The sequence below is a fragment of the Enhydra lutris genome, unplaced genomic scaffold, assembly GCF_002288905.1.
Source record: "Enhydra lutris kenyoni isolate GAN:26980312 unplaced genomic scaffold, ASM228890v2 scaffoldscaffold2, whole genome shotgun sequence".
Taxonomy (NCBI): domain Eukaryota; kingdom Metazoa; phylum Chordata; class Mammalia; order Carnivora; family Mustelidae; genus Enhydra; species Enhydra lutris.
In genome coordinates this window covers 62,605,425-62,625,847 of record NW_019154086.1, presented here as the reverse complement: position 1 = coordinate 62,625,847, position 20,423 = coordinate 62,605,425, and positions in this window count along the sequence as shown.

Here is a 20,423-nt window from a genome sequence, read left to right as displayed (position 1 = left end):
AAAACCTTGAGATTATTAGGTGTTTCTTTGTGAGAGGTGATTGAAATTATATAAAAGACACTTCCAATCACCACATATTGATTATTTCAAGACTTACTCATTTTACCAAAAGCATTTAACATCTCCTTTATATTGAGATCTGTGCTCTGCACAAAGAAAATAAGAAGATAGTTTTTGTTAAAAGCATAGACTCAAGTCAAACAACTTGTTTTTGAATAGAGCCTCTGCCATTTAATAGTATTCCTTTGTAAACATTAATAACCTCTCTGTGACTCATTTCTTCAGCTAAAAATGTGAGAAGAATAATAACATTTGATTCATTGGGTTTTGCAAAACATAAAGTGTTGTTGCTGTTGATGGTGGTGGTGTTATCTTCATATAAGGCATATCTCTGTCTCAAGGGTTTACAGTCTACCCTGAATTTAAAGCTAAAACGTTCAACAGTGTTGTGACATATATGGTAAAACCATTAGTTCTGCAGAAGTTCTGAATAGGAAGGGATGAGTAACAGGTACAATGATAAGAGCAGGATATGAAAAACTTTAAATCTGAGCTACGTCTTAAAGAATTGTATTCTAACTGAGGTAGAAAGGATTCAGTTCAAGGAAAATGGCAACACAAAACAAAAGGAACGGGTGTAAAATTGAAAGAGCTGCAATGAGTTTGCATGTTTTATGTGAGAAGAAGAATATAAGATCATATGTTAGAGTATTATTAAACTATGAAGAACACCAAGACCATATGGATGACTTTGAACATGATAGAAAATATAAAGGAGGCATTGGATGCTTTTGAGCAGAAAACCCACATAATGAAAGAAGTAGGATAATATGGCATCAGAATGGTGGAGAGATGAATAATTTCAATTTGAGTAAGCAGCTCTGAGGTTGATTCAATAAAAAAAGTTTTCAGGTATAAGGATCCAAAGCTATAATGAAAGCAGAGGTAAAGATTAGAAACATTGCCAAAAATTTCTTTACAACTGATTAATCAGATATAGAGGAGAAAAACCAAGGAAGCATAGGATGAGTAGGAGAAGCTCCAAAATTTTGAACAAAGGTCCTCTGAAAAATGGTGATAGAGACTTGGAAATATGAGGAGTTATTAGAAGGAAAAGAAGGGAAGATATGTTGCGAGTTCCATTCTGGAATGTTAAGTTCACTATGACATAGAAGATTGAAATAGAAAATGTCATTCATTGGACTGGAGGTCAGAAAATAATAACGATAAGAAATACAATACAGTAAAGGTAAACAGTTTCTAGCATTCATTTAAATCAAAATATTTTCAATGTTTCCAGATATTTGTTCTTATAACATACAGAAGTGTATGCAAAGTTTAGCATAATTAAAATTGATGAATATAGTGAAATTTTTTTGCATTGTCATATTAAGTAAATAATTTTTTAAGATAATGAATACTTTTGGGGCACCTAGGTGGCTCAGTGGGTTAAAGCCTCTGCCTTCGGCTCAGGTCATGATCCCAGGGTCCTGGGATGGAGCACCACATCAGGCTTTCTGCCCCACGGGGAGCCTGCTTCCTCCTCTCTCTCTGTGCCTGCCTCCTGTCTACTTGTGATCTCTGTCTGTCAAATAAATAATTTTTAAAAAAAGGTAAGAATACTTTTTAAAAAATCTCTACTTTGAGCCCACTTTCTTCTTTTTCTATCTAATGTCTATATATAAACTAACTCACCACCACAAATTCCTTCATACCCAAATTTCTAGGTTCAGAGCTGCCTTCTGGGATTTAGTGCTTCATATCTAACTTGAATATCCAGATTGAAATACCTCATGGGTGCCTCAAGGTCAGTATTTCTTAAAGTCTCCTACATCTTCTGGTTTCCAGATCCATGTTCCTCAAATCATGAATGATACCATAAAATTAGAGGTCTGAATTCTTCCCTAGTTCATCACTCTTTCTGTCACGTCACATCCAACTCATCGCCCAATCCAACTGACATTATTTTTCACACACATGTGCCTGACTCTTGTTTCTTCCATCTATTTCTTACCTGGCCTCACTAATTTCCCATTAGCTCCCTTTTGATCCATTTTTCATGCTATAGTCCAGGTTGTTCTCAGTATAAAACAAAGGCAAATTATGTACTACCCTTCTTGGAAGCTCTTCAATAATTTCCGTGCCCTCCTATATAATTTATGGTTACCTTATTTCCATTTGGCTCTAGAGAGTAAAATCACAAGGGTAAGGCCATGCTTATCTGTCTTATTTCTAACTTTTTCCCAAAACTACATTTAGGATATAGCACATACTAAATACTCAGTAAATATTTATTAAGTAAGTGATTGAAGAAATAATAAATGCAAAATTACTCAAGTTAAAATGATAGTGAAAAATAAAATACACATTGAAATCAGTTAAATTGGAAGAAAAATGTTAGAATTAGATGACCTTTAAAGACCCAATGAATTCTAATTGAACCAGTGATATTTGTAAAAAATGAAAAAATATCTTAATAAAACCATCTAATAATGTTTATAAAATTTATTGCTTGCTAAAATTATTCTTTTGTCTCTTAAAATATCAATTCTATTAGGAAGTTTGAACTAAAAAAGTATAATAACCCATTTGGAGAACTGACATGGAAAATTGTAGCTTTACACTGAATATTTCATTGCATTCATTGATTGCTATATCCACAGAGGATTGAAATATTTCTTTGTGAAAATTTTTTCTGCTCCATGGGATTTCAGCTTGAAGGTGCAGAGGGTAGAGCTATATGGTGCTTGACACTAAATGGAGGCAGCCAGTTGTTTTTCAAGTTCTTGAGATAGCTATATTGGCTATGGGAAAGTAATGCCATTAGTCAAATTTATTAGATGTATATATAATTAAAGCTAATAGTCTTGAGGGCTCTTCAGTAAGGAAAGGGCATGAAATTTTAAAGGTTAGACTTCATGCGATTTCTTTTGGTTGCTCAAACATATTTTGTATTTTTTGTTCCAGGGTAAATTTGGGAATACTTTAAATAGAGTGTTACTATAAATGAATCTCTGCATTTCTTTTTTTACTGCCATGATATATGCTTTAGAAAAATTTCTTTTTAAATTCTGAAGTTATATCTAATGCATGTAGAAAAATGGAATTTTTGTTGTGCAAATTAATATTTAGTTCATTAAGAATGTTAAATTTAGTATTGAGTAATATTATGAATTGAAATACCCCAAATTTAAAAGTATCATTTAAGACTATTAGGACATGTACTTCTGAGGTATTCAAAATTTACTAAAATTAGGGGCACCTGGGTGGCTCAGTTGGTTAAGTGGCTGACTCCTGATTTCAGCTTGGGTCATGATCTCAGGGTCCTGAGAATAAGCTCTACATTGGGCTCCCCGCTCAGCAGGGAATCTGCTCTAGGATTCTTTCTCCCCCTTACCCCAGCTCACACTTTCTTTCTCTCAAAAATAAATAAATAAATAAATAAATAAATAACTCTTTTTAAAAATTTACTAAAATTGGGGTGCCTGGATGGCTCAGTCTGCTAAGTGTCTGTCTTTCACTCAGGTTGTGATACCAGCGTCCTGGGATCCAGCCCCACATTGGGATACCTCCTTGGCAGAGAGCCTGCTTCTTCTTCTCCCTCTGTTGCTCACCTTGCTTGTGCTCTCTCACTCTCTCTCTCTCTCAAATAAATAAAATCTTCATTTTTTTTAATTTACAAAAATTATTTTAATCCCATTTTATGAAATTAAGAATGAATGAATTCTGACTATTTTATACAAACAAAAATACATGGGATTTCTCATGCAAGAGTGTTTCTTCACTTTTCAAATTACGTTGTGAAATTTCAAACCCCATCCTATGAGGTTGCCAGAAAGCATTAACTTCAGACTTTTCAGCCTTATACCACACATGTATCTTGATCACATGTGGCTAGAATCTGGGAGATGAATATAGCACCAGTTAATTATTTGAAAGTGTGTCTGGTATTAAATTATTAGGTAATATCAATATCAGATAGGATTCCCTTGCTTCTGGACCATGCTTGAACCAGGAAGTGATATGACTATTAGAAATTTCTGCATGGGGCAATGGTAACAGGTATTCTTCTACCATCTCTCATACCACACTCTTACCACTTCTACTTATCCTCCTCCCCAACCAGCAGATCCTTGTTTATAATGAGATTTGAGGTAGAGTTGCAAGGCCTTTTCTTGCTTCTTTCAAGTATATATATATTTTTTCTTTTAGAAATAGAATCCTCTTAGATCCAATAAAAGTTATGAAAATAAAGTCATGGAAATCAAACTCCTTTGTGCTTTATACTATACAATATACCTCCCCCTTGGCAAGAACACAAGACCCAGTTCTAATCATCTACTTGTAGTGGAATAGAAAAAGGGGACACCATGGGGAGGGAGACTGTAGGCCATGAAGGTAACACATTGAGAGTAAGGGGGAACAGAATAGATTAATACTCAGAAATGTTTTATCAAAATAAAATTGGGCTTAAATATATTTTTAGATGGACTATGCACTTTCTGATTTAACACCAGCCGCTAAACCCCCATTTTCTTAAACATAATTGCTTCTATTTATTTTACACATTTGTCCTTATGTTCTTGTAGGTATTTGGGTTTGAAATATTATGCTGTCACATAACTATCACCAGAAAAAATAATACATGGGAAACTCAGCATGCATAAGAATTGTTAGGATCATATTTGGCTCTATTCATTTAGAAGCAGAATCTCTAAATCAGCAACTCTCAGTAGGGGAGTTCATTCCACCATAGCATATCAGAATTGCCAGAGTTCATGTCCAGAAAAGCTTGTAGCAATAAAACATTGTTAGGCTTAATGGAGATACCTTTACCATCACATTATCTTTCATTTCCTTAAACTTCTCTTTTGAGAATTTCATATGCTCACATGTAATAATTAGAAATTATCTATTTATCTATTTCTCTATCTTTAAAAAGGGAACATTAGATGACCTGAGATAATTTATTTTAATAGTAGGTTACCGAACAACAGCTCTAAGTTAAAATGATTCTAAAAGATTAGGATAGCAGAAATGGGTGGTCTTATTGTGATGGAAAGAGTGATACTAACAAAAATTTCCCAGACATAGATATAAAAAATCCTGCTTATTCATTCTAATTCCTCTTTCAAATCACCTTCTGAAACTAAAGAGGGAAAAACACCAGCTATAATAGTTTATTCATTAGCAATAAAGCCAATTTGGCTTCTGACTGAAATTCAAACTAATGAACTCTCCATAGGTAAGTTCCCTGCCCACGCACCCATTTATATTAAATATTAGAAATTAAGGTCAGTGAGACTTTTATTTTTTGGTTTATTGATCCCCCATACCCAGAATAGTTTTTGGCATGTAGTATTCATTCAGTAAATACTTGAGTAAATATATACATGTATTTTGTTGTCAACCTATAGAATACTGTGACATTGTAGGTAAGGATGCAGATGTATTTTAAAAATGTAGTTCATGTGTACGTGTGTGTGTGTATAGACACACATAAGTGCACATGTGTATCTATGAAGGGATGCAGAGTTGATTTGAAGTTTTTATGTTTTAATTATACAAGTAAGATATGAAAGCATTTTTCTTCTGTAAACATTGAAGCATTATACTATATATGAATTTCGGCTTTAATTCCTTATAAGTGGTACTGGTATCATTTTGGTACCATTATTTTCAACCTTTATTTGGAAATTTTGGTATATTTAAATATCATGTATATTATAGATCATATACCATACAGACATTTTTGTAGGAAAGTGGGAGGTATTTGTTTTACATTAATGTGTTAGAATATTTTTTATCAACCTACAACTTCTTTTGCTCTCAACAATATATTCTAGAGATCCATCAGTGATACTACGTATATCTACCTTATTTTAAAAATCTACATGACATGCATATGCTACTGTTTGTATAGTCTTTCTCTAATCTAGATGCACATTGATATCTAATATGTCTTTGCAAACAATTAGAATAATAAGTCCAAATGTCCATCGACTGATGGATGGATAAATAAGAAATGGTGTGTATATATTATATACTATATATCTAATATATATGTATATATATGTGTATGTGTTTATATATACACATGCATATGTGTGTGTGTGTGTATGTATATATATTATATATTACCGAACCATCCAAAAGTATGAAATCTTTCCATTTGCAATGACATGGAACTAGAGTGTGTTATGTTAAGTGAACTAAGTCAGTCAGAGAAAGACAAATACCATACGATTTCACTCATATGTGGAATTTAAGAAACGAAACAGATGAACAAATGGGAAGGGGAAAAGAAATGGAGGTAAACAAACCATGGTAGATTCTTAGTGATAGAGAACAAACTGAAAGTTGATGGAGGTGTTTGGGAAATGGACTAGATGGGTGATGAGTAGTAAGGAGGGCATTTATTGTGATGAGCACTGGGTGTTTATGTAAGTGATGAATCACTGAATTCTGTCCCTGAAACCAATATTGCACTGTATGTTCACTAACTAGAATTTAAATAAAAATTTAAAATAAAAAAAATAAATTGAGACCAAAAATATTTTGAAAAATAAAGTCTAACTTAGCCACTTTAAAAAAAAAATAATGAATCCACTTTTATACAACTTCGTGTGCATGCTTTTTTTCTAGAAAATGTTCTGAAAATTCTTAGAGTCTATGCATTTTCTTTTTTAATTATACAGTCAAATTGATCTCCAAAATGTATGCACTACTTTACTTTCTTACTCTGGAAGAGTACTATTTTCCCCTCCTTAGCTAACCATTATTTTATTTTTTGAAGATTTATTTAATTATTTTAGAGGGGTGGTGGGGTCAGAGTGAGAGTGTCACAAGCAGACTCTGCACTGAGTGCCAAGCCAGACACAGGGCTGGATCTCACAACCCTGAGATCACAGTCTGAGCCAAAACCAAGAGCTGGAATCTCAACCAACTTTGCCACCCCGGCACCCCTTGCTAACCATTATTTTAAGTGGAAATTTAGATTAAATTAAACTTGTATCAATATAAGAGGTTATCTCATTTTAATTCCTTAATTACTTTAAAGATTTGTTTAAATTTTTAAAATGCATTTTGACTGTTTTTGAACTATCTATTAATAATCTGTGTTGTATGTCCTTTTTTTTTTTTTTTCCTTGTGGATCTGTAGTTTGTGGCACATTAAAGATATTATTCCTCTATCCATTAGGGATGTCAAAATTATTTCTACCAGTCTGTGTTTCTTTTTCTTTTAAACTTATTTTTGATGAGTTTAGAATTTATAAATTTTTACTTAAATTTTATAAATTTTTTCATGTCTTCTTTTTTAGCTTGTTGAATATGAACTTCCTTATTCAAAAGTTAAAAACATAACCTCTCTACATTATGCTAGTATATATGGCATATGTGCATAATATATAATATACATACATTCATATGTAAGTACATAATTGAGAATTAAATCCAATAAAATAATTCTCTTTTATAATTTTGTCCTTTTTGATGTATTTTATTTGATAATATTGTATTCATGACTTTTGCATTTATGTTTATAAGTGAAAACGTCTGTTTTTATTTTCTTAAAGAATCTTTATCTAATTTGGGTACTAGGAACACACTAAACATGTAAAATTAATTGAGTCGCCTCCATTAATTCTTGTAACAAATTGTATAACATGGAATTGATCTTCCCCTGGTGACTTGGTGGAATTTGACTTTAAAACTGTTTCTGCCAGGGGCGCCTGGGTGGCTCAGTGGGTTAAAGCCTCTGCCTTCGGCTTGGGTCATGATCCCAGGGTCCTGGGATCGAGACCCACATCGGGCTCTCTGCTCAGCGGGGAGCCTGCTTCCTCCTCTCTCTCTGCCTGTCTCTCTACCTACTTGTGATCTCTATCTGTCAAATGAATAAAAAAAAAAAAAAAAACTGTTTCTGCCATGTCTTATTTGTTCAATTTGTAAGTGTTTGGCTCAGGAACTGGAAATTTTACATTTTGATTTAATTCCTTCAAATAACTTTATTGTATAAATCGTTCTACTTATTCTGGTAATTTGAAGATTTATAACATTTTCTGAGTTTTCATATCCATTATTATAACTTATTCATGGAATTCAATTGTAATTTTTGGTTTGTTTAGAGAGAGAGAGAGAGAGCATACACAAGTAGGGAGTGGAGGGGAGGGGCAAAGGGAGAAGGAGAGAAAGAATCCCAAGTAGGCTCCATGCCCAGCCTGGAGCCACATGCGGGGCTTGATCTCCCAACTCTGAGATTATGACCTGAGCCAAGATCAAGGGTCAGATGCTTATCCTACTGAGCCACCAGGGGTCCCTCAATTATAATTTTTAAATCAATATTATATTTATAGTAATGTTCCTTTTTAGGAGTTATAATACTCCAAACTCTGCTTCATGGTGGACATTGAACAGTATTTCTGAAGGTTTAAATTATAAAACTTTTCCAAAAAAACAGCTTTCAGTTTCATTTATAATAGCTACTTTCTTTTTTAATTTTCCATTTTTTTCTAAATATTTTACAATAAAGTACATGTATAATAATTAGGCGATGTTGATATGAATGTGAATATGTGAATGTCATCTCGTCATTTGGTCTGATTTTGCTTGTTATAGTCAGAAGCATATTGCTGGCTGAATATTTCTACCTTAAAAATGTGTCACTGCATATTGTAATTTTTCCTTATCTTTCTTTCTCATTAAATTTAAGATCTTTGAAGGTAGGAATTAAATATTTATATGCCTAGTGTTTAGCACAGTACTTGAATATCTTAATTAATATGTTTTTGATTGAAGGAAATGAATTACCTTAATTAAAAATTGTGTACATTTTATGCAAAAACACTCTTTTTTGGAGACTTTAAACAAATTAGCTTACCTCCCCTCCATCTCACATGTGGTGGGTATTCCAAAGCCTTCCTCCAAATATCCACAAGTCATGAAAGGTTTATAGTAAAGGGTCCATTCCAGTTCTCGGTTTTTTTTAACCAATGAAATGTTAGTCTTCAGGTTTCAGTGTCTCAGTCCTGTTGTCTCTAGCATATAGCCAATAAAGTCCTCAGCTCCTTTTTTGATTTGCTACTCTCACCCCAACTATTCCCACAATTCATGTTTGTGGCAGATTCTACTGAAAAGTTAGGGGTAATGCAAGGTTTTTACCTGCAGCAATAACAACAGTTTTAAATAAAAGAAAACAAACAAAAATACTTAAAACCCAATCCATATGCTATCCACAATGCATCAGCCCAAGTGATTCATATATTTTATCTCATTTGATTCTCACAACAATTGCATCAGGTAGATACTACAATGATTACTTTCTTTTTTTCATGTGAAGAAATGAGCACACAAAGTAAAGCAGAGGTTGTACAGCTAACAGTTGTAGTCCTAAGATAAAAACATGTTAATAAATGTTGTAGATTAAAAAGTTCTTTGAATCCACGCTTGGATTTTGCCACCATTTAGAATTTTTCACCAGTTAACTTCTCCCACAGTGGCAGCCTCCTGTTATGATTTTTTTAACTACTCCCTCCATTATTCTCCAACCACCTGCCTACTTCTCTCACCATCCCTATACATTTCTCTTGACTAATAGGGAATTTAGCCATCTCTTTTTTTCTATCTCCTTCATACATCAGAGCTTAAGTCCACAGACTCAATAGTACTTATAAATTTATATCCAACACAAAGATAGTTTCCCTTCCTATGAAGAATTCAAGCATTAGCTGTTGAAATAGTAATATTTTCTTCTTTCACCTATAATATGTGAATATAATTTACATTGTTTTGTTCAAAATCCAGTTAGCTATATTTCTTTGCATTAGCACAATATAACTTCTTGAAAAACTGCTTTTTTCTTTTTTTTAAGATTTAATTTAATAATTTGACAGAGAGAGACAAAGAGGGAATACAAGCAGTAGTGGGAGAGGAAGAAGCAGGCCTCCCACTGAACAGGGAGCCCAATGCCGGGCTCTATCTCAGGACCCTGGGATCATGATCTAAGCTGACGGCAGACACTTAACAACTGAGCCACCCAGGTGCCCTAAAAACTTCTTTTTCTTTTACTTCCTGGGAACTTGGAATATATGGTTGGTCACTCAATAAGACAGGTCTTTTATTTCTTAGATGTCCAATATCAAACAAAATATTGAAATTAATTAAGGTATTATCCAAGTCCATTCATACTGACATTGCCCTAAAGAACATGAGTATCCTTTGCATCTCACTGGAAATACCCTTACAGTTTTTATCCACAAATTCTAAGGGATATATTGCCTTAACAATTTCCAATAAAATGAAGCAAGAAAAATAGGTCTCTGTGGAAGTAAAGGAATTCAAGTTTATGCTACTAACACAAATTTGTAGTTTATTGACATGTGTGAAAGAAATTTTGCGTTGTTATCTCTGCAAATATCTCCTCTACAAATATTTAGTAGGTTTTATGATAAATCCTAGTGAGATTCTACAGAGTTGCAAAAAATGAACAAAGTTTGTTTACAGGATACTTCAGAGTAAATAGCCCTAAATCGTATATGGTTGTTTCTAGATGCTTAGTAGAAATTACCTTCATTTGATCAAGAAATGGAAAAAAAAAAAAAAAGGTGAAAATAAAACAAGCACAGTGATCAGAAACCAGAGCATAATATGAAATGGAGCAAAACCTGGATTTATACTTAATATTTCACACTCTTATTCTATGATATGCACTTGACATAAATATTGGCATTACCCTCTAAATGACTGGCTAAGACTATGACTGACTTGACACTCTCTTCATCTTAATGATATCACTCCCAGTTCCCCCAGACAACCCAGGTTAATAATTTAGTGGGTCTCCTCCTTTTGTTTCCCCCGTGTTCATTAAATATAGACCAATTGTACAAATAATATAGCTATATAACTTTGTGTCACAATTTGCTTTTTTTCAAGATGGAGTTGTTTTATACACACTTCTCTGCATTTAATCTTTCTTTTTCAAAATTTCAAAATTTTTATTTATTTTTATTGAGGTATAATTGATATATCACATTGTATTAGTTTCAGATATACAACATAATTGTTCTATTATTTCTTTGTATTGCAAAATGATCACCACAATAAGTCTGTTTAACATCCATCACCACACATAGTTACAATTCTTTGTGTGTGATAAGGACTTTCAGGATCTATTCTTTAGCAATTTTCAAATATACACTATTGTTAACTATACTCACCATGCCGTACATCATGTCCCCATGACTTAATTATTTTATAACTGGAATCTTGTGCTTTTTGACCCCCTTTACCCATTTCTTTCAAACCCTAACCCTCACATCTTCATACCACTAGTCTGTTCTTTTTATCTATGAGGTTTTATTTTTTTTTCTTTGCTGTTGTTTTTGTTGTTGTTATCTTAATTCTACATACCAGTGAGTCATACACTTTTTGTCTTTCTCCGTCTGACTACTTTCATTTAGCATAATTCCCTCCAAGGTCCATCGATGTTGTCACACATGGCAAGATTTCATTATTTTTATTGCTGAATAGTATTACAGTACATGTGTAGACCACATCGTCTTTATCCATTCATCCATCCATGAACACAAAGGTGGTTTCCATATCTGCAGGGGTGCAAATATCTTTTCAAATTAGTGTTTTTATTTTCTTCAGATAAATACCCAGAAGTTGAATTGCTGGGACCTATGATAGTTCTATTTTTTTAATTTTTTGAGAAATCTCCATATTATTTTCCATAGTGGCTGTGCCACTTTACATTCCTGCCAACAGTGCATGAAGGTTCTTCTCCATATCCTCACCAACAGTTCTTTTTTTCTTTTTGATAATAGCATTCTGTGTGAGTTAATATCTCATTTTGGTTTTGATTTGCCTTTTTCTGATTATTTGTGATGTTGAACATCTTTTCATGTACCTGTTGGCTGTCTGTAAATCTTTGGAAAACCATGTGTTGAGATTCCCTGCCCATTTTATTAATCACATTGGTCTTGTTTTGTTTGTTTTTGCTGTTGAGTTGTATGAGTTCTTTATACATATTGTGTACATACTGTATGAGCACTTTATACATATTAACCCTTTATTAGATATCTCATTTGTAAATATTTTCTCCCATTCTGTTGCCGGCCTTTTCATTTTATTGATGAACATTTTGCTTTTCTTAAGATCTTTCAAAATCTAACCCACTACCATCCTTACTTAGCCTGTCTACTTGCAGAGTGCTTCTTTATTCTTGTGAATAGCTATATGTTATTTAATAGTGGACATACAACACAATTTTTTAACCATTTCCCTGTTACGAGTCATTCATTTTTTTTAAGTTCTGGTCACAATGGACAAATAACGTTGAACATATAATCTTTCCAAATGTTGCATTATTTTTTTAAGAATAGATTTCCTGAAGTGGATTCTTCTGAAGGCACAGCATTGTTTTTCTTAAAGGATGTTGTGAGAATGTGCACCTAAAAGGATGTAAAATTTCTTAAAAGGGTGTAAAATTATAGTTTCTATGAAATGTATATGATATTGTACTTCTACCTACATCATTGCATGTATTTTAAATTTTTTCCAGTCTAAAAGGTATAAAGAAAAATCTCACTTTGATTGAATTTTCTTTAATTCTAGTGAGTGTATTCATCTTTTTATGTTACTTGACCATTTGCTATTTTATATTGTCTTATATACCCATTTATAGACTGTAAGCTTTTATTTTGTATTATAGACATCATACTTTATGTCATTTTTGTTGCACATTTTTTCAAATCTATCATTTTTATTGACTTGTATATTTTACCACACAAAGACTTTTCATGTTTATGTAGTCAAATATGACTTTTATGTTTTTGATTTATGACTTATGACTTTTGTGTTTTTAATATTCTCTGTCATAGAGTATACACCACCGATTTTTGTTGTTTTAATCCATCTGGAACTGACTTTGTAAATGGTTTAAATAGTGTTCCAATTTTGCAGTCTTTTAAATGGGTAGCCTGTATTTTTTATTTCTAAATAATTTATTCTTTTTCCACTGAATTGAAATATCACATTCTTCATATATTAGAATCTCATTTTGGAGAATCTATTTCTGAATTGTATAGTCAGTTCCACAGGTCACTGGCTTAACAACTAAGTTCTGATAACTGAAAAAAAATTAACACTCCATCACTCTAATTCTTCACATATTTCTTAATTCTACCAGCATTTATCTTTCTATATGACTTTTAAGAAGAATGAACAGTTTAAAACAAAGGATATTTTAATTAGAACTGTTTTAAATGTGTATAGTATTTCAAATTTAGTTGAATTATTATGCTAAACATACCGTCTTTACATGCAGGAAAATGGTAAACATAACATGCACTATTCACTTGCTAAGGCTAGTTTTCCATCAACAGATTTTTAACTTTCCTTATAGGTCCTAGGCCTTTATTAAATTTAATCTTTTTAAATTTTTTTTTTTTAATTTAATCTTTAAAGGTTATAAATTTTTCACCATTATGACAGCAACATTTCCCATTTTATTTTTCAGTGTTCAATTTAATATAAAGTTATTATTTTTCTTTTTCCTCCAGTTTTATTGATATAATTGACATAACATTGCATGAGATTTAGGCATACAGAATGATATTTTAATACACATATTATTGCAAAATTATTAACTTTATTACCTCAACTAATTTATTTTTTCTTTTTTGTGGTGAGGACATTTAAGATCTACTCTCTTAGAAACTTTTAATTACATAATACAGTATTTTTAACCATATTCACCATGCTGTAAAGTAGATCCCCAGAACGTACTCATCTTTACCTGGAATTTGGCACCCATTAGCCATCTCTGTATTGTATCTCTATTATCATCTCTCTATTTCTCCCACTTCCAGTTCTTTATAATAACCACCATTCCTCTCTCTGCTTCTATAAGTTCAATATTTTTAGATTCTGCATATAAGCGACATCGTACAGTATTTGGCTTTTCCTCTATAACTTATTTCATGTAGTGCCACATCTTCAAGGCCCATTGCCATACATGTTGTCACAAGTCACAAATGGTATTATTACCTTCTCTCTCAGGCTGAATAATGTTTATAAGTATATAATTTTATATGTATAAATATATAATATATAAATATGTAAAATATATAATATAAATACATATATATATAAATTCTTCTTTATCTATTCATCTGTAGATGAACAGTTAGGTTCTTTCCATGTCTCAGCTAGTGTGAATAATTCTGCAATGAACATAAGACTGCACATATCTCTTTGATACATTGTTTTCATTTGCTTTGGATATACCCAGAAGTAAGATTGTTGGACCATATGATAATTCTCTTTTTAGAGTCTGTTTCTTGATTTCTCTCTCTTTTTTATTTTGTTCCCTTTGCTTGTTTTGTTTCTTAAGTTCCACATGTGACTGAAATCACATTGTATTTTGTCTTTCTCTGACTGACTTATTTTGCTTAGCATTATACTCTCTCCTTCCATGTTGTTGCAAATTAGAAGATTTCATTTTTATGGTGGAATCATATTTCATGTATATGGATACATATATGCCACATCTTATCAACTGATGGACATCTGAGCTGCTTCCAAGATTTGGCCATTGTAAATAATGCTGCTATGAACAGAGGCGCATGTATCCCTTTGGAGATAGTGTTTTTGCATTCTTTGGGTAAATATCCACTAGAGCAATTGCTGGATCATGGAACTATTTTTAACATATTAAGGAACCTCCATACTGTTTTCTTTTTTGTTTGTTACAAATTTTTATTTAAATTATGGTTAATTAGCATATAGTATAATATTGATTTTAGGAGTAGAATTAGTGATTCATCACTTACATGTAAAACCCAGGGCTCATTGTAACAAGTGCCCTCTTAAATATCCATTACCCATATAGGCCATCTCCCACCCTCCTCCCTCCATCAACCCTCAGTTTGTTCTTTATAGTTGAGTCTCTTACAGTTTGCTTCCCTCTCTTTTTTTCTTCCATATGTTGATCTGTTTTGTTTCTTAAATTCCACATATGAACAAAATCATATGGTATTTGTCTTTCTCTGTCTTAGTTCACTTAGCAAATACTCTAGGTCCATCCATGTCATTGCAAATGGCAAGATTTCATTCTTTTTTTGCTTAAGTAATATTCCATTATATATATATACTTATATACCACATCTTCTTTATCCATGCATCAGTGAATGGACATATGGGCTCTTTTCATATGTTGGCTATTGTTGATAACACTACTATACACATCGGGGTGTGTGTGTCCCTTCAATATGTATTTTTAAATATTTTGGGTAAATAACTAATAGTGCAATTGCTGGATAGTAGGGTAGTTCTATTTTTAACTTTTTGGGGAACCTCCATCCTGTTTTCCAGAGTGGCTGCACCAGTTTGCATTCCCACCAACAGTGCATGAGTGTTCCTTTTTCTGCACATTCTCACCAACACCAATTGTTACTTGTTAATTTTAGCTATTCTGACAGGTATAAGGTGACATCTCCTTCTAATTTTAATTTGAATTTCCATGACAAATAGAGATGAGAGCATCTTTCTATGTGCCTGTTGGCCATCTATATGTCTTCTCTGGAGAAATGTCTGTTCATGTCTTCTGCCCATTTTTTAATTGGATTATTTTTTGGGTATTGAATTTTATAAGTTCTTTATATATTTTAGATACTAACCCCTTTTCAGGTAGATAATTTGCAAATATTTTAATTCACTCTATTGGTTGCCTTTTCATTGTGTTGTTTCTTTTGCTGTACAGAGGTTTCTAGTTTGATATAGACCCACTTATTTATTTTTGTTTTCTTATTTGTCCTTTTGAGGTCATATTCAAAAACAATTATTGCCAAGAGCTATGTCAAGGCAATTTTCCTGATGTTCTCCTCCATGAGTTTTGCAATTTTAGGTCTTATGTTTAAGTTTTTAATACACCTCAAGTTAATTTTTGTGAGTGGTGTAGAGTAGGAGTCCAATTTTACTTTTTTGCATCTGAATATGAAGTTTTTCCAACACCATTTATTGAAGAGACTATTTTTGCCCATTGAGTATTCCTGGCTGCCTTGTCAAATATTAGTTGGGTTTATTTTTAGGCTATCAGTTTTTTATTCCATTGATCTATCTGTCTACTTTTGTGGCAATACCATACTCTTGTGATTACCATATCTTTGTAGTATAATTTGAAATCAGGAAGCAGGATGCCTCATGTTGTGTTCTTCTTTCTCATGATTGTTTTGGTTATTTAGGGTTTTTTGTGGTTCCATACATATTTTAGGACTGTTTTCTTTCTATTTCTACGAAAAATATCATTGGACTTTTTGTCATATATAACCTTTATTATTTTGATGTACCTTTCTTTTATATTCAATTTGTTGAGAATTTTTATCAGGAAAGGGTATTGAATTTGGCCAGTGCTTTTTCTGAATCTACTGAGATGATTATCTGATTTTTGTCTTTCATTCTATTAATGTGATATAATACATTTATTGATTTGCCTATGTTGAATCATCCTTGCATCCTAGGATAAATGCTATTTGATCATGGTGTATGATGCTTTTACTATGCTGTAGAATTTGGTTTGCTAATATTTTGGTGATAATTTTTGCATCTATATTCATCAGGAATTTTGGCCAGTAGTTTTCATTTCTTGTAGTGATCTGACTTTGGTATCAGGGTAATGCTGGCCTTGTAGCTGGCCAGTTTGGGGTTTTCCCTTCTTCTTCAATTTTTGGAAGAGTTTGAGGAGAATTGATATTAATTATTTAATGTCTTGCAGAGTTCACCAGTGAAACTATGTGGTCCTATGCCTTTGTTGTTGGTAGGATTTTTACTACTGATTCAATCTACCTATTTGTTATTGGTCTGTTCAGATTTTCTATTTCTTCATGATTCAGTCTCAGTATATTGCATATTTCTAGGAATTTATTCATTTCTTCTAGGCTATCCAATTTGTTGGCATATAATTTTTCATCATAGTCTCTTATTATCCTTGATACTTTTATGGTATCAAGCATAATCTCTCCTCTTTTGTTTCTGACTTTGAGTCTTCTCTCTTTTTTTCTTAGTCTAATTAAAGATTTGTCACTTTTGTTTATCCTTTCAAAAACCCAGCTTTTAGTTTCGTTTTTCCTAGTGTGTTTCTGATCTCTATTTCATTATTTCTGTTCTGATCTTTGTTTGGTTTATTCTGGTAACTTTGGGCTTAGTTTGTTCTTCTTTTCCTAGTTACTTGAGGAATAAGTTAGATTGTTTATTCCAGATCTTTCTTTTGTCTTCATGTAGGTGTTTATTACTCTACACTTTCCTGTTATAATCACTTTTACTTCATCCCGTAAGTTTTGGTATGCTGTGTTTCCATTTTCGTTTCTTTAAAAATATTTTTTTTTAATTTCTTTGATTTCTTTTTTGACACTTTGGTTGTTCAGGAGAAAGTTCTAAACTTCTCTAATATGTTTCCCTTACTTAGTTGTGATATATTTTACCTGACAAATATTAAATAGTGTGGCAATAGTGGACACACCTACCTTGTTAGCAGGGAAACCTTAAATTTTCTTTTTTCTATCATGTACATGGTCTACTTTTGAGATTACATGCATTTTTTAAAAATTTTAAAACAACCCATTGATTACAATTAGTAATGCATGTTGAATTTTCTTCAATGCTTTTTAAAATATTCTTAAAATCAAGTATATATATATTTTTCTCCATAAAGTAATGTGGCTTTTGACAGATTTCTTAACATCAAATAATGTTTGTTTTTCTGGAGGAATCACTTGATCACAATGCATTATTTTAAAAGGGATATTTGACTGTATTTGAGATTGTTGCAATAATATTTAAAAGTGAGGGTATAGTCTTTTAGTGAACATTTATCCAGTTTTTGCATTAAAATTATACTTGTCTTATAGAAAAAAAAAGTGGTTTTCTTTCTCTATGCTTTGTTTGTTTGTTTGTTTTTGGTTTTTTTGTTTTGTTTTGTTTTGTTTTTTAGGAACATTGGGTTTATCTCTGTAAGTTTGGTCAAATTTAACTCTGATACTACCAAGATCTAATATTGGTATGGAACTCTATTTCTATGATAACTTGATATTTTGACTTTCTATCTCCTATGGGTCCATATAGAAAATTTTTTTTCCTAGGAAACTTTCCATTTTATCTAATTTTTCAACTCTATTCACCTAACAATGCAGAAACAATTCCTTTTTTTTAATTTTTAAAACATTTTTTTTTTCATCTGGGAGGTTTACTTCCACCTTACTATTTTTCATTTTCTGTATCTAGGCTTTCTCCATCTTCTCTTTAAGTAGGTTGAAATAGTTTGTCTTCTTTTGTTGATTTTGATTTTATCAATGTGATAAGTTTTCAGTGTATTTATTAGTATTATAATTTTCATTTGTTTTCTAACACAGGACTCTCTTCACTTTATTAACTCCTTACTTAGGTTCTCCCTTCTCCCAAGAGAGGGGACCTGTTTTTGTTTGTTGTTGCTGTTGTTTCTCTTTCTTTATAAAAAAAATTAATAATTTCTAATTTTTTTTGCTGTCGTGGGACAGGAGATCAAAGATTATATCACTGCTGATAGAAAGTAGGGCATATTGGGGGAAAGCATATAAGCAGAGAAGTAGCAGAGCACAAACAGTCCTGTGAACTCTCAATTCACAGCATAGACTAAGCATAGTTGTGCCAAATGCACTATGAACACAGATGCAGCTCCCTGGGCATCTGACTCAGAGGAAGCTGAGATCAAATAGGAGTTCCACTCAATATTATGTTTGTAGGTTAGCCTGGAAGAGACTAGGGGACATCTAGTTTCTCCAAGTAACAAAGACTAAATTAAGGAATCTTGGGTTTAAAGGTGATATTAGTAATTCTACATCCTAAAGACTGTGGTCTTCATACTAAGGTTCCAGCAGAATGAACTTGCATGCCAGAAATGATGACAAAAGCCAATGAATGGTCTTATCTTTGTACAAATATCTTCAGTCAAACTGACCGTCTGCTAAGCCACCAAAAGGAGAAAGGAAGTAAGTTTCCGATGTCATCCAGTTATGTCTCTTTTCAGTTGCACTGCAGTCAAAGAAAGTTGTTTGCAATATTTACATGTTTTGCAATTTATTAAAGTTTTCTTGGTCCCCTAACATGATCAAATACATTCTTGAAGAGAAGATTTATTCCTCATGCTGATGTATAAAGCTTGATATGCACCTATAACATCTACCTAATTATTTATATCTGAGTGTAAGAGAAGTGTATTAAAATGTGTTTTTTATCTATAGTAGGTATCTATTTTTATTTTCTTATTTTTTATAAAATACATTGTTAGTTTACATGTTACAGTGATATTAATAATTGTTATATTTCATTGGAAATTATAGCCTTTAGTATCCCTATGATTTCTTTCTCTTATTTAATACTTCTCTTCTATTGAATGTTTTTTAATCTTGCGTGGTGCTGTTCCCTAGTAAGAGAACTACTAGGTGAGGGTGCTTGTGCAGAGGTAAGAGTGGGCCAGAGAAGCTTTTACAATTTTCCAAATTTATATCTTCTCTGAGGTTGTCACAGTGAGGAACACAAAACATTAAATCTTTTTGTGACCTTTTCTGTCTCACAGTTAAGCCACATTCAGGAATGTTTCCCTGCCTCCGGATCTGTGATTCCCAGTCATTCAGGCCTTGTTTTCCAAATAACTTCTCCCACTTTCAGACATTTTATTTTACTGTTATGGGAATTTCTGGACTTTCACTCTCCTTGGCTCCTCTTTCCTTAAAATCTGAACCTACTCTCTTTTCTAACTATGATGTTTTTCTCTTGGTTCTTCTTCTTTGAACTTGGTTCTTCTTTCAATTCCCCCTCTAAATTAATCTCAGTCCTTATGGGAGGAAGTATTTTTTTGATATTTCTGAAAATCACAGCACTATTTGATCTTCTTATGTTAAATAGTTAAGGTGTTTCTTGTTATTTGTTTGTCACTGCTTACAACTTACAGTTTATGAGAAAATAGCCCAGATTTGCCCAATTGCCTTGGGCTCAGTCAATCAAGCTTCTACTTGAAGTTGATTTTTTTTTCCATTTGGTATTTTATTTTATTTTTGGCAATTATAGAATTCCACAACTCAGAGAGCAGATCATCTCCCCTTCCACTCGTACTCCTTCAACAGATTGCTCATTTTGTGCTGGTCTTGCTATTGGTTGTTTGGACATACAGGCCCCCCTCTCCACCTCCTGAGGTTCATGGAGTTAATGTTTCACAGTTTTCATTGAAGATATCATCTGTGGAGTATTTCCTTTGTTAGCCAGACTGATCTCTTTGGTTTTAGGAGGAGTTTTGGGGAGATTCCAGAATAATGTTGCCTTTGTGATCCCACCATAGATGATAATAATTTTGTTTTTGTTTTTATAACTATTAGAGACTTAGAGTTGCAAAA